At 41.7% G+C, this 12,668-nt stretch overlaps 1 protein-coding gene across 3 annotated transcripts in view; it reads right to left on the reverse strand.

The window, feature by feature from the left end:
• LOC101988597 (zinc finger protein 883-like) overlaps positions 1-5,514 on the reverse strand; it is a 24,489-nt gene extending 18,975 nt beyond the window's left edge. For all 3 annotated transcript variants that reach the window (XM_026779329.1, XM_026779330.1, XM_026779327.1), the window contains exon 1: positions 5,374-5,514. The gene's annotated coding sequence lies outside the window, so the exon portion shown is untranslated. The remainder of the gene's footprint in view (positions 1-5,373) is intronic.
• Positions 5,515-12,668: the final 7,154 nt, after the last annotated feature.

Consider the following 12,668-nt stretch of genomic DNA (forward strand, 5'->3'; position numbering starts at 1 on the left):
TGGTTTCTCCTGACTTTATTAAATCTTTGTGTGGCGGAACTTCATTGAATTCTCCAGATGAAGCGCTAGCTTGAATCACCTGTGTCTGTAGGATAGCATGATTGAATTCAGAATAAGCAATGATGAATTACTGTTCGAGGGCAGCTCAGAGGGGGACCCCACCCTGCCCGACAACACTCTTCCACTGTACCTGGAGTGGAAAGCTAATTCTCACTCTCGCACTTTGCATTGGCTGATTACGTTTCTTTCCAAGATTGCTGTATCCTGTGCTTTGCTTTCATGCCTGGCTACATTGCTCTAATCTGCAGACTGTTCTTCCAACTTCCTCTCTGTGTTTTAGCCCACGCTACTAGGGGTTCTCTTCAACATGTTTAATCCTCTTTCCAGAATAATTCAATGGTCTTCCTTTCCCATTCATATCGTAACACGGGTGTAACAACAACAAAAATAAAGGTCTCCAAAGGCACTTCTGCCAAGATGTGCCCGGATATGATTTTGTTAAAAAAAAAAAAAAAATCCTGGTTCATAGAAAAGTCTGCCTAATATTCGAGGCCTTTAGACTGAGGATGGATACCCCAACATTACAGAAGAACTCTGGATGACTGTCCAGGAAACCAGTTGTTTCTGTCATTTCTCACACTTTTTGGAAGTTGCTTGTACTTCCTGCTTACTCGGTTAATATCATTTCCTTCTCAGGTCTCTGAGGTAGTTGAAGACTAGATAGTGAAAGTTTCCCATCTTTATCATATGCAGAAAAGAAACTCACTAAAGAGGTGTAAAGTGTGTAAGGTTGAGAGATATCAAAAGACAGTTTTAGATGGTTACACAAGTCATGATAGAAAGCAAATTAGGTACAAGACTTTGGACTCAGCAAAATAGGATAGATATGGAGAATTTTCTCTAAATTTGTCAAATGCAAATAGACATTGTTGATATATTTACTGCCTGTATATTATATATATATATATATATTGATTGTACTTATTGTATATAATTTTCCCAAATTAACTATAGCTTTCTTTTTATTTTAGAGAAAAAAGGGAATATATAGTGGCATAGTATTTGTTTTTTAATAAATAAAGCTTGCCTGAAGATCAGAATGCAAAGCAGCCACACTAGTCAACCATATAGCACAGGCAGTGGTGGAGCATACTTTAATCCCAGCACTAGAGAGGAATATGAAACAGGAGGAGACAGATCTCATGCTCAGTCTCAGTTTGAAGATTCATGGAGACAGCATCATCCATTTCAGACTGAGAAAGAGATTAAGAGCCAGTGGCTAATTGTTTTGCTTTTCTGATCTTCAGGCTGAACCTCAATATCTGTCTCTGGGTTTTTATTGTTCATTCTATACTGAGGTTTAGGTCTCAGAATTCATATGTGGGCTCACAACTACTCTTCTGACTTGGGCACCTGCATATAAATGGTACAACTACAGGCAAAACACTCACATAAAAAAAAATAAAATACTTTCAAAAAAGACAGCTAATATAAAAAGGGTTTTCAATGTCCCTAACACAAAAATGTCTGAAGTTGTACGTAAGCTAATTACCCTCATCTGGTCATTATATATTGAACAAAATGGTTCTAAAATACTACATCATACACCAAAATGCATAATTTCTATGTATAAAGAAAAAACTAGCAAATAAAATCAGTTACTAAGTAATAAATAAATAATAAAATAAATAAAATTACTTGTATCTCTAGGTCTTTAGGTACCAACAACTCTTTCCTTTCTCCTTGGTATTTACCTAAACACCTAAACACTTAAGCTTAAGCTCCCAATCTAGAAGGACACAATCAACACCAAGAAGAACAACACTGTTCTCAATTTCAAGTTCTTCATTTGATAATAATTTAAAGCTAGTGAGTTTTAGCATGGTACTTTTATGTGTCAGGTCTTATACATTGCCACTTGACTCAGGTTACTTTGTGGTTTTAAACCAAGGGAACAGGGATGTGTTTAAATTTTAACTCTTGCTAAAATACACCACTTAACAAAGATGTATGAGTTCAGTCAATCTCGTTTTCAGATTATAGCATGCCTGGGAAGTCCACTAAAATTAAATATACCCCAAAAGTCTCAAGCAAATGAATAAACACAGAAGAAAACAACAGACATGTTTTACTTGAACTCTATCCTTGCTTCGATTTCCCACAGTCATAGCCTGCATTATAGAAAAACATTCCATATTGGACATAAAATAAAATCAAAGACATTCCCACTTCCTGGCTTGGTAAAATGGCAGCACAGATCCCTAGTTAAAACATCTAACAGAAAATATGCTAAAATAGGGACTCCAGGATTAAATTTTATACGAGAAACCATTCTAGGAGGGTGATTATCTCTATTATTTCTCCATCTTTGGCCAGCTTTGTTTGCTAAAATCCAAACATAAAGAGAATCTATTAATGGCTTCCTATAACTTTAACTTGATGGTACCACCACCTAGCCCCCCAGAAGCAATACTCTTGAAGAAATTACTGATTCCATCCATTCAACACCTAGCAATTACTGGACTCCAATCAATTGTGCAGTGCTCTCCCAACATGTTCTATGCTTATTTCAACAGTCTCTCAGCTGGAGTTTGCTTCTACCTCCAAAGGGAAATAATACACATTTTCCAAGCTATCTAACAGATCTGTAATCAAGCATTATTATTGCAAGCAAGAGCTCAGTGAGACCCACCTTCTTCAGGAACACAGCATAATAATACACTAAAGAATTAATGACCTAAAGTAAAGGGTCTCAGGGGGCCTGAGAAACTGAACTCTGCATACTAACAAGAAAACATGTCTGAAAAGACAGCCAACACTGATAAGAACATCTGCAGTCAGGAGCCAAGAGAAACATGACAACATATGAAAAAAAAATCTGCAGGCATGTCTTGGCTCTGAGACTACAAAGAACAACATACAGATAAAATTTCCATCTTTTCTCTGCCCTCCAAAACCCCAAGTCCCCTGCACCTTGACTACAGTCTCCATTTCTGCAGTAAAGGACAATAGCAATGTGCTTCTATTGAAGTTGGTCTCCTCTTTTATTTTCATGTTCCCTCCAACAATCCTGGTCTAACAATAACAACCCTCTCCAAAGAGACTCAGATGACACACTAAAATAGACAGCCCCAATACCTAATAATATTTTGGGAGTAAGATGGGATCACTGTCTTCCACTCCCTTCCCTCTCAGTATGACTAACTCCAACATCTAGTATTTTGATTTAAATTATCATTCTTTTATTCATTTGGCCTATTTGCATACAAAGACAGGAAAAACATTGCCCTTATGAGTACTCATCAATTTGCAGTTGCATATTTATTTCCTTGGTTAATATTAAGCTTTTCCCATTGTTACAAGCTTTCTAAGAATGGCTATAGGCTGGATTGTGTTACTTTGCCATAACCAACTACTCCGGTGGTGGAGCATGCCTTTAATCCCAGCACTCGGGAGGCAGAGGCAGGCAGATCTCTGGGAGTTCGAGGCCAGCCTGGTCTACAAGAGCTAGTTCCAGGACTGGCACCAAAGCCACAGAGAAACCCTGTCTCGAAAAAAAAGAAAAGAAAAGAAAAAAGAAAAAGAAGTGAACAAAACATTTAAATGTGTCCAGAGGGATGTACATCAGTGGTACAGGAGTTGCCTCACATGTACAAGGCTATGAATTCAAACCTTTGCACTACAAAATAAAGAAACATAATATCACAGTACACAACTTTCCGAAAGAATGAGGAAGTGTTTCAAATCAACACAACAGAATAACTATAACCATTGCTCTAAACACAGAGAGCCTTAAGGACATAATCACTTTCAATACTATAAACCTCCAAAGGGAACGAGAGAGATGGCTCTTTCAAAGAAGCAGGATTACAACTAACTAACTCCAGTTCCAGGGGATCCCTCTTCTGGCTTCTTCAGGTACCACATTCACTTGCACATATAAGCACACAGACAAAAGCATATAAATAAATAATAAAATAAATCTTAGGGAGACAAAACTACCTTTGATGGTGTCTTAGAACCAAGAACAACCAAAAGCATATTTTTGAACAATATGGAAAATCTTTTTCCATAAAGACCACACATTAATGACATTTTAATATCTTTATTATTTTTTAGATTCATGTGTTTTATGTGTTTTGGTTGCATGTATGTCTGTGTACTATGAATGTGCCTGGTACCCAAAGAGGTCAGAAGAGGGGGTTAGATCACCTATGACTGGAGTTATTAACAGTTGTGAGCTTCCATATGGGTGCTGGCAATAGAACCTGAGTCCTCTGTAAGAGCAGCAAGAGCCTTTAACCACTGACCCATCTCCTCGGTCCCTAATTTCCTTACTTTATGATGCATTACTAGACACTTAAAGTTCAATTACCAAGCCGGCAATTTTAAAACTATTTCCTTTGAAACAGATGAAATCTGAAGTTTAAAAAAAAAGGCCACATTTATATCAGAGGTTCTATAAGGCTAATTAGAACTCAATGAGTGCTGCAGATCTAGAGCAAAAGTCATCTGGGACTATGTTTAGTCTCCTTAAAATCCATCTAATGCTACCTCTGTATCTGATGTAACATCATTTCAAATGTCAGGTACAACCTTTGGTCTGTATTCTTAGCAGAACACTAGCTTCCACCAGTCCAAAGGGTAACAACCTATTATGGCCTGGCTATAACCCATTTTTTACCTGGTGTTTCCACCAAGGTTTTCACATTGCCTTGACTTATGACTTTTGGTCTAGAACTACAAAAAGTTCACATTGCCAGGTGCAGTCGCCTATGCTTTTAATCCTAGCACTCAGAAGAAGACAGGCCAAACTCTGTTCCGGGCCAACCTGATCTACTTTGGGATTACAGTGTCACTCTTGCTGTGTAGCCTGACTGGCAGAAAAAAATAAATGAAAAGAAAAACAAATCATGGAACCACTTCTACATTAGAACATGTTATTTGGGGCAACAAATGTTCTCGGGACATGGTCATTATTTGATTCAGAATCAGCTCTTACTACCTTTGAGGTGAGAGGGTTTTTTCGGGTGTTGTTGTTTTGCATCAACACAGCTCACTCACTGACACACTGACACACACACACACACTTTTTTTTTCTTCAGAAACAAACCAATCCCAGTACTTCAACAGTCTCCACCCTTTGACTCCTGTGGGCAGGGCCTAAGAAGTTCAGGTGGACAGAATGACTGAATACTGTTTTGCTGCTTTCAGTACACACAGACAACTAAGAAAGCGGCTTCTTACCCAAATGTAAGTGAGCGTTGGAGACAAATAAGGGGCGTGCGAAGAGGACGCCGAATTTCTGAAGATACATTTGTCTGTAAATATACAGGGTGCCAACGCTCTCAACAGCTCTCACCTCGCACTCACCTGACGGCGCCGGACCCGCCAATTCCTGAGGACGCAGGACGGAACCAGCCGCGCGGCGGAGATACGGGTGGCGCTCGCGGAGCCGCAGAGGCCGAGGAAGCACCGCCGCCGTGGGCCAAGCCCGCCTCTCCCTGGCCGCCTACCGGGCACCACCTTTGCGGAGCAACGGAACTTCAACTCCCGAAGCTCCCGCCGGAAGAGATGGAAGGCAACACCGACAGCGCTTCCGCTTCCGGCTCCAGGCCGGAGGAGCGATTCCGGCTCCTGCTCAGGCGGTTCGGAAGACGTCTTTTTTTTTTCTTGGCATCACCAAGGTCTCACCCAGGTTGACGCCACTGAGACGGAACTCCGCGGACCCAGACCGCGGAGGGCTGCTAATGTCACTTCCGCTTTCGACCCCAGTCTCAGGCTGCAGGTGCCTCAGTTTACCCGGAGACCGAGTTTACGCCCCTTCGGGCAGGGAAATCAGTCTTTAGAGTCTCAGCTGCAGAACCAGGCTCACGAGCCTTGTTTAGGCGACGGGCAGGCCGAGAGAGGATGCCTGACACTGGACCTGTCAGAGCGCTCAGGCCGCCAGGAGTTGCTCTTCTTAGACGCTGAGTTTCAGTCCCAGTGTACTCATTTAAGTATCCAGGAACTTGTGTCTCCAGTCACAGCACTAGACGAGGAACACTTGGTTAGAAGTAAAGTCCATTTATTTCAAAAACGCAAAGTGCCTCCTGTTATTCTTTTTAAAAATGCTGCAAGATCCCTGGTGGCAGTAGGCAGCAGAAATGCTGTAGGTCCCAAATGGTGACAGCGGGCCATGTGGTGGCAGACAGTGGGCTCTGGGAGCAGCCAGTCCCAGGCAGAAATGGCTGCCGGTCCCAGAGCGGTGGCCTGAGCGGTGGTGGCAGGCCATGTGGCAGCAGGCAGTGGGCCCCAGGCAGAGACGACTGCTGGTCCCCGAGCAATGGCTGGTTCCAGGCAGGGAGACACATGGCGGGTGGGCAGAAGACAGAAACATGGATAGACACGACATGCAGGGTGAGGTTGAATGTTTATTCAGGGGGTTATGGAGGAGGAGGAGTGAAGGGGGGACAGAGAGAGAGGGAGAGAGAGAGAGAAGAGGAGAAAGAGACAGAGAAGGGGGGAAGCAGAGAAGTGGGGAGAGAGGGAGAAGTGAAGCTGCCTCTCCGAGAGGAAGATAGAAAAGAGAACGAGCTCAGGCGGGAAGCTGAAGATCAGCCTGCCTCAGCGGATGGGGAGGGGAATGGGTGTGGCTTGTCTCTTAAAGGGACCAAAACCATAACACCTCCTCCTATAAGTATGTGAGGTCTTCTTTTGAGCATACTCTATTTGTTATGTAAGACCCAGTAAGGAAGTCTTTTTCTGCCAACTGGTTTCTTTTATATGTTAATACCGGTGTAGCTTCTTCCGGTCTCTCCTGTCACAGTACTCTTCTAGTGACTGCCTGTGTTCCTAGAGTCCTAATCTAGGCAGACTAGAAAGCTGAAATGAGAGGAAAAGGGATATGAGAGGAAGGCCTGGAAAGGAGGTCTGCCTTTTTTGTCCTCTGGTCAGACTGAGAAAAATTAAGACACCCTATAGGCTCTAGGGGTTCCTACTATTATGATTTTGCTAAATAGCCCGGTTGTTAATTTGTCTTATATGGTGGTTTGAATAAAAATGGCACTATTAGGGGGTGGAGCCTTGTTGGAGTGGGTGTGGCCTTGTAGGAAGTACTTCCCTAGAGGGTGGGCTTTGAGGTTTCAGAAACTCAAGCCAGGTCCAGTGAAGCAGTTTTTTTTCCAGCTGCCTGGGGATCAAGATGTAGAACCCTCAGCTACTCCAGCACCATGTCTGGCATGGACTGAATCTCCGAACTGTAAGCCAGCCCCAATTAAATGTTTTTCTTTATAAGAATTGCTATAGTGATGTGTCTCTTCACAGCAATAGAACCCTAAGTCACCTTCTAAATGTTTATACCCATATATTGATGCTGCTCTCAGCCTTGCCAGAGAAGCTTCCTGTTGCAGTGGGCTCAAGTCCAAATGGAGTAAAGACCTCAATATTAATCTGACCACGCTAAACCTGATAGAAGAGAAAGTGGGAAGTAGTCTGCAACACATGGGCACAGGAGACCAATTCCTACATATAACCCCAGTAGCACAGACAATAAGAGCAACAATGGATAAATGGGACCTCCTAAAACTGAGACGCTTCTGTAATGCAAAGGACACTATCATTAAGACAAAAAGGCAACCTACTGAATGGGAGAAGATCTTCACCAACCCCACATCAGACAAAGGTCTGATCTCCAAAATATATAAAGAACTCAAGAAACTAGACATTAAAATTCTAATTAACCCAATTAAAAAAATGGGGTACTGAACTGAACAGAGAATTCTCAACAGAAGTTCAAATGGTCAAAAGACACTTAAGGTCATGCTCAACCTCCTTAGCAATCAGGGAAATGCAAATCAAAACAACTTTGAGATACCATCTTACACCTGTCAGAATGGCTAAAATCAAAAACACCAATGATAGCCTATGCTGGAGAGGTTGTGGAGTAAGGGGAACACTTGTCCATTATTGGTGGGAATGCAAACTTGTGCAACCACTTTGGAAACCAGTGTGGTGGTTTCTCTGGAAACTGGGAGTCAACCTACCTCAGGATCCAGCAATACCACTCTTGGGAATATACCCAAGAGATGCCCAATCATACAACAAAAGTATATGTTCAACTATGTTCATGGTAGCATTGTTTGTAATAGCCAGAACCTGGAAACAACCTAGATGCCCTTCAACGGAAGAATTGATGAAGAAAGTGTGGAATATATACATATTAGAGTACTACTCGGCAGTAAAAAACAATGACATCTTGAACTTTGCATGCAAATGGATGGAAATAGAAAACACTATCCTGAGTGAGATAACCCAGACCCAAAAAAAGGAATATGGTATGTACTCACTCATAAGCGGATTCTAGCCATAAACAAAGGACATTGAGCCTATAGTTCATGATCCTAGAGAAGCTAAATAAGAAGGTAAACCCAAAGAAAAACATATAGTTATCCTCCTGGATGTTGGAAGTTGACAATATCGCCAGGCAAACGTTGGAAGCAGGGGGATGGAGGTGAATTGGGGGAAGGGAAGATAGGGAGAGAGAAGGGAGAAGGGGAGGATTGGGGAGAGCTTGGGGGAATGGGATAATTGAGATGGAGGAAGGGTGGATATGGGAGCAAGGAAGAAGTTATCCTAACCAAGGGAGCCATTTTAGGGTTGGCTAGAGTCTTGGCTCTAGAGGGGTTCCCAGGTGTCCAAGGATTTCCCCAACTAGTTCCGTGGGCAGCAGAGGGGAGGGTACCTGAACTGGCCTTATCCTATAGCCACACTGATGAATATCTTGCATATGACCATAGAACCTTCATCTGGCAATGGATGGAGATAGAGACAGAGATCCGCATTGGAGCACTGACTGAACTCAGCTCCCAAGATCCAAATGAGCAGAAGGAGGGAGAACATGAGAAAGGAAGTCAGGACCACAAGGGGTGCGTCCACCCACTGAGACAGTGGGACTGATCTAATGGGAGCTCACCAAGGCCAGCTGGACTGGGACTGATAGAGCATGTGATCAAATTGGACTCTCTGAATGTGGCTGACAATGAGGGCTGACTGAGAAGCCAAGGACAACGGCACTGGGTTTTGATCCTACTGCATGCACTGCCTTTGTGGGAGCCTAGCCTGTTTGGATGCTCACCTTCCTAGACCTGGATGGAGCGGGGAGGACCTTGGACTTCCCACAAGGCAGGAAACCCTGACTGCTCTTAGGACTGTAGAGGGAGGGGGAAGAGGACTGGGGGAGTGGGAAGGAAATGGGAGGAGGTGGAAATTTTTAATAAATAAGAAAAAAAGAGACACAGGCTAACATCCTTCTGCTGTATACAAGAAACTCACCTCAACCTCAAAGACAGACATTACCTCAGAGTAAAGGGTGGGAAAAGATTTTCCAATCAAAGAGCTCTCACAAACAAACAGGTGTAGTTATATTAATATCTAACAAAATAGACTTCAAACTAAAATCAATCAGAAGAGATGGAGAAGGACACTTTATACTCATCTCAGGAACAATCCATCAAGATGAAGTCTCAATCCTGACCTGAACATCTATGCCACAAATACAAGAACACACACATATATAAAAGAAACATTACTAAAGCTTATATTGCACATCAAACCCCACACACTAAAAGCAGGAGATTTTAACACCTCACTCTCCACAACGGACAGATCAACCAAACAGAAACTTAACAGAGAAATAACAGAAGTAGCAGATGTCATGACTCAAGTGATTTTAAAGGAATCTATAGAACATTCCACCCAAACACAGAATAATATATCTTCTTCTCTGCACCTCATGGAACCTTCTCTAAAATTAATCTCATACTCAGTAACAAAGCAAACCTCAATAAATAAAAAAAATAGGAATTACCTTCTGTATCTTATCTGATCACCACAGTTTAAAGTTAGAATTTAACAACAACACTAATTGCAGAAAACCTACAAACTCATGCACATTGAACAGTGTTCATTAGAACCACCCTTGGGTCAAGGAAGAAATAAAGAAATTAAAGACTTCCTAGAATTCAACAAAAATGAAGGCACAACATACCCAAACCTATGGGACACTATGAAAGCAGTGCCAAGAGAAAAGTTCATAGCACTGAGTAAGTGACTTAACAGCACACCTGAAACTTCTAGAACAAAAAGAAGCAAACTCCCCAGGAGAAGTAGAAGACAAGAAATAATAAAATTGAGGACTGAAATCATAAAATAGAAACAAAAAAATACAAAGAATCAATGAAACAAAGAGCTGGTTCTTTGAGAAAATCAATGAGATAGACAAATCCTTATCCAAACTAATCAAAAATCAGAGAGAGAACATTCAAATTAACAAAATCAGAAATGAAAATTGGGAAATAACATACACTAAGGAAGTCCAGAGAATCATTAGGTCATACCACAAAATTCTGTATCCCACAAAATTGAAAAATATGAAAGAAACTGTCCATTTTCTGGATAGGTACCACGTACAAAAATTAAATCAAGACCAGGTGAACAATTTAAATGGACCTATAACCCATATGGAAATAGAAGCAGTCATCAAAAGCCTCCTAACCAAAAAAAGTCTATGGCTGGATGGGTTCAGTGCAGAATTCTATGAGAACTTCAAAAAAGAGTGAATACCTATACTCCTCAAAGTGTTCTACATATTAGAAAGAGAAGGAACACTGCCAAACTTTTTATGAGGCTACAGTTACCCTGACACTGAAACCACACAAAGACTAAAAAAAGAAAAGAAAATCACAGACCAATCTCACTCATGTACCTTTGAATGCATGGGCATAGGAAACCACTTCCTAAATATAGCACCAGACACTGAGAGTAGCAATAAATAAATGGGACCTTCTGAAACCGAGAAGTTTCTGTAGAGCAAAGAACACATTCAATAAGACAAAAAAGCAGCCCACTGAATGGGAAAAGATCTTCACCAACCTCACATCAGATAGAGGACTGATCTCCAAAATATATAAAGAACTCAAGAAACTAGACATAAAAATACCAAATAATACAATTTTAAAATGGGGTACAGATCTAAACACAGAATTCTCAACAGAAGAATCTCAAATGGTCAAAACACACTTAAGGAAATGTTCAACATCCTTAGGCATCACAGAAATGCAAATTAAAAGAACTCTGAGATACCTGTCAGAATGGCTAAGATTAAAAACACCAATGATAGCTTATGCTGGAGAGCATGCAGAGTAAAGGGAATACTGCTTCATTGCTGGTGGGAATGCAAACTTGTATAGCCTCTTTGGAAACCAGTACATCAGTTTCTCAGAAAATTAGGAACCAACCTACTTTCAAGACCCAGAAATATCACTCTTGGGCATATACCCAAAGGATGCTCAATTATACTATAAGGGCATTTGTTCAACTATATTCATAGCAGCATTATTAATAATAGCCAAGAACTGGAAACAACCTAGGTGCCCCTCAACCAAAGAAAGAATAAAAATGTGGTACATTTATACAATAGAGTACTATTCAGCAGTAAAAAACAATGTCATCTTGAAAATTACATGTAAATGGATGGAACTAGATAAAATCATCCTGGGGGAAGTATTTCAGAGCCAGAAAGATGAGTATGGTAAGTCCTCATTTATAAGTGGATATTAGATGTAAAGCACAGGATAAAGAGCCTATAGTCCATGATCCAAGAGAAGCTAGGTAACAAGCAGAACCCTAAGAGAAACATACATGTATCTCCATGGGAAGGGGAAATAGACAAGATTTTCTGAGAAAATTGGAAGCATAGGGGTGGGGGGAGAAGGAAGGACAGAAGGGGAGGAGGAAGGAGGGGGAGGAGAACTTGAGAGAGTGGAATGCTCAAGATGGGGGAAGGACGGAGATGGAGAGCAAGGAGAGAGATGTCTTGATTGAGGGGGCCATTATGGAGCTAGTAAGAGACCTGGCACTAGAGAAATTCCCAGGAATCCAGAAGGATGTCCCCAGCTAAGACCCTAAGCAATTGTGGAGATGGTGCCTGAACTGGCCTTGCCTTATAGTCAGATTGATGACTATCTTAAATGTCATCATGGAACCTTCATCCAGCAACTGATGGAAGCAGATGCAGCGATCCACAGCAGAGCACTTGGCTGAGCTCCCAAAGTCCAGTTGAAGAGAGGAAAGAGCAATCATATGAGCAAAGGAATTAAGACCATGATGGGGATGCCCATTGAAACAGCTTACCTGAGCTAATGGGAGCTCACTGACTCTGGAAGGACAGCGAGGGAACTAGCATGGGACCAAACTAGGCCCTCTTAACGCGGGTAACAGTTTTATGGCTGGGGCAGACTGTGGGGCCACTGGAAATAGCACCAGGATTTATCCCTACTGCTTGTACTGACTTTTTGGAATCCATTTTCTTTGGAGGGATACCTTGCCCTCAGCCTAGATATGATGAAGAGGGCCTTGGTCCTGCCTCAAAGCAATGTGCAGACTTTGTTGAATTCCCCACAGTAAGCCATACCCTCTCTGAGGAGTTGGGGGGAAGTTGGAGGAAGTGGGAGGAGGGGAAGGAGTGGGAACTGGGATTGGAATGAAAAATGAGAAAATACAGTTTTTTAAAAAAAATAGTTAATTAGAAATAAAGAAGGAAAGAAAGAAAAAGAAAAAAGAAAGAAAGAGAGGAAGGAAGGAAGGAAGGAAGGAAGGAAGGAAGGAAGGAAGGAAGGAGAGAGAGAGAA

The sequence above is a fragment of the Microtus ochrogaster genome, chromosome 5, assembly GCF_000317375.1.
Source record: "Microtus ochrogaster isolate Prairie Vole_2 chromosome 5, MicOch1.0, whole genome shotgun sequence".
NCBI classification, from domain to species: Eukaryota; Metazoa; Chordata; class Mammalia; order Rodentia; family Cricetidae; genus Microtus; species Microtus ochrogaster.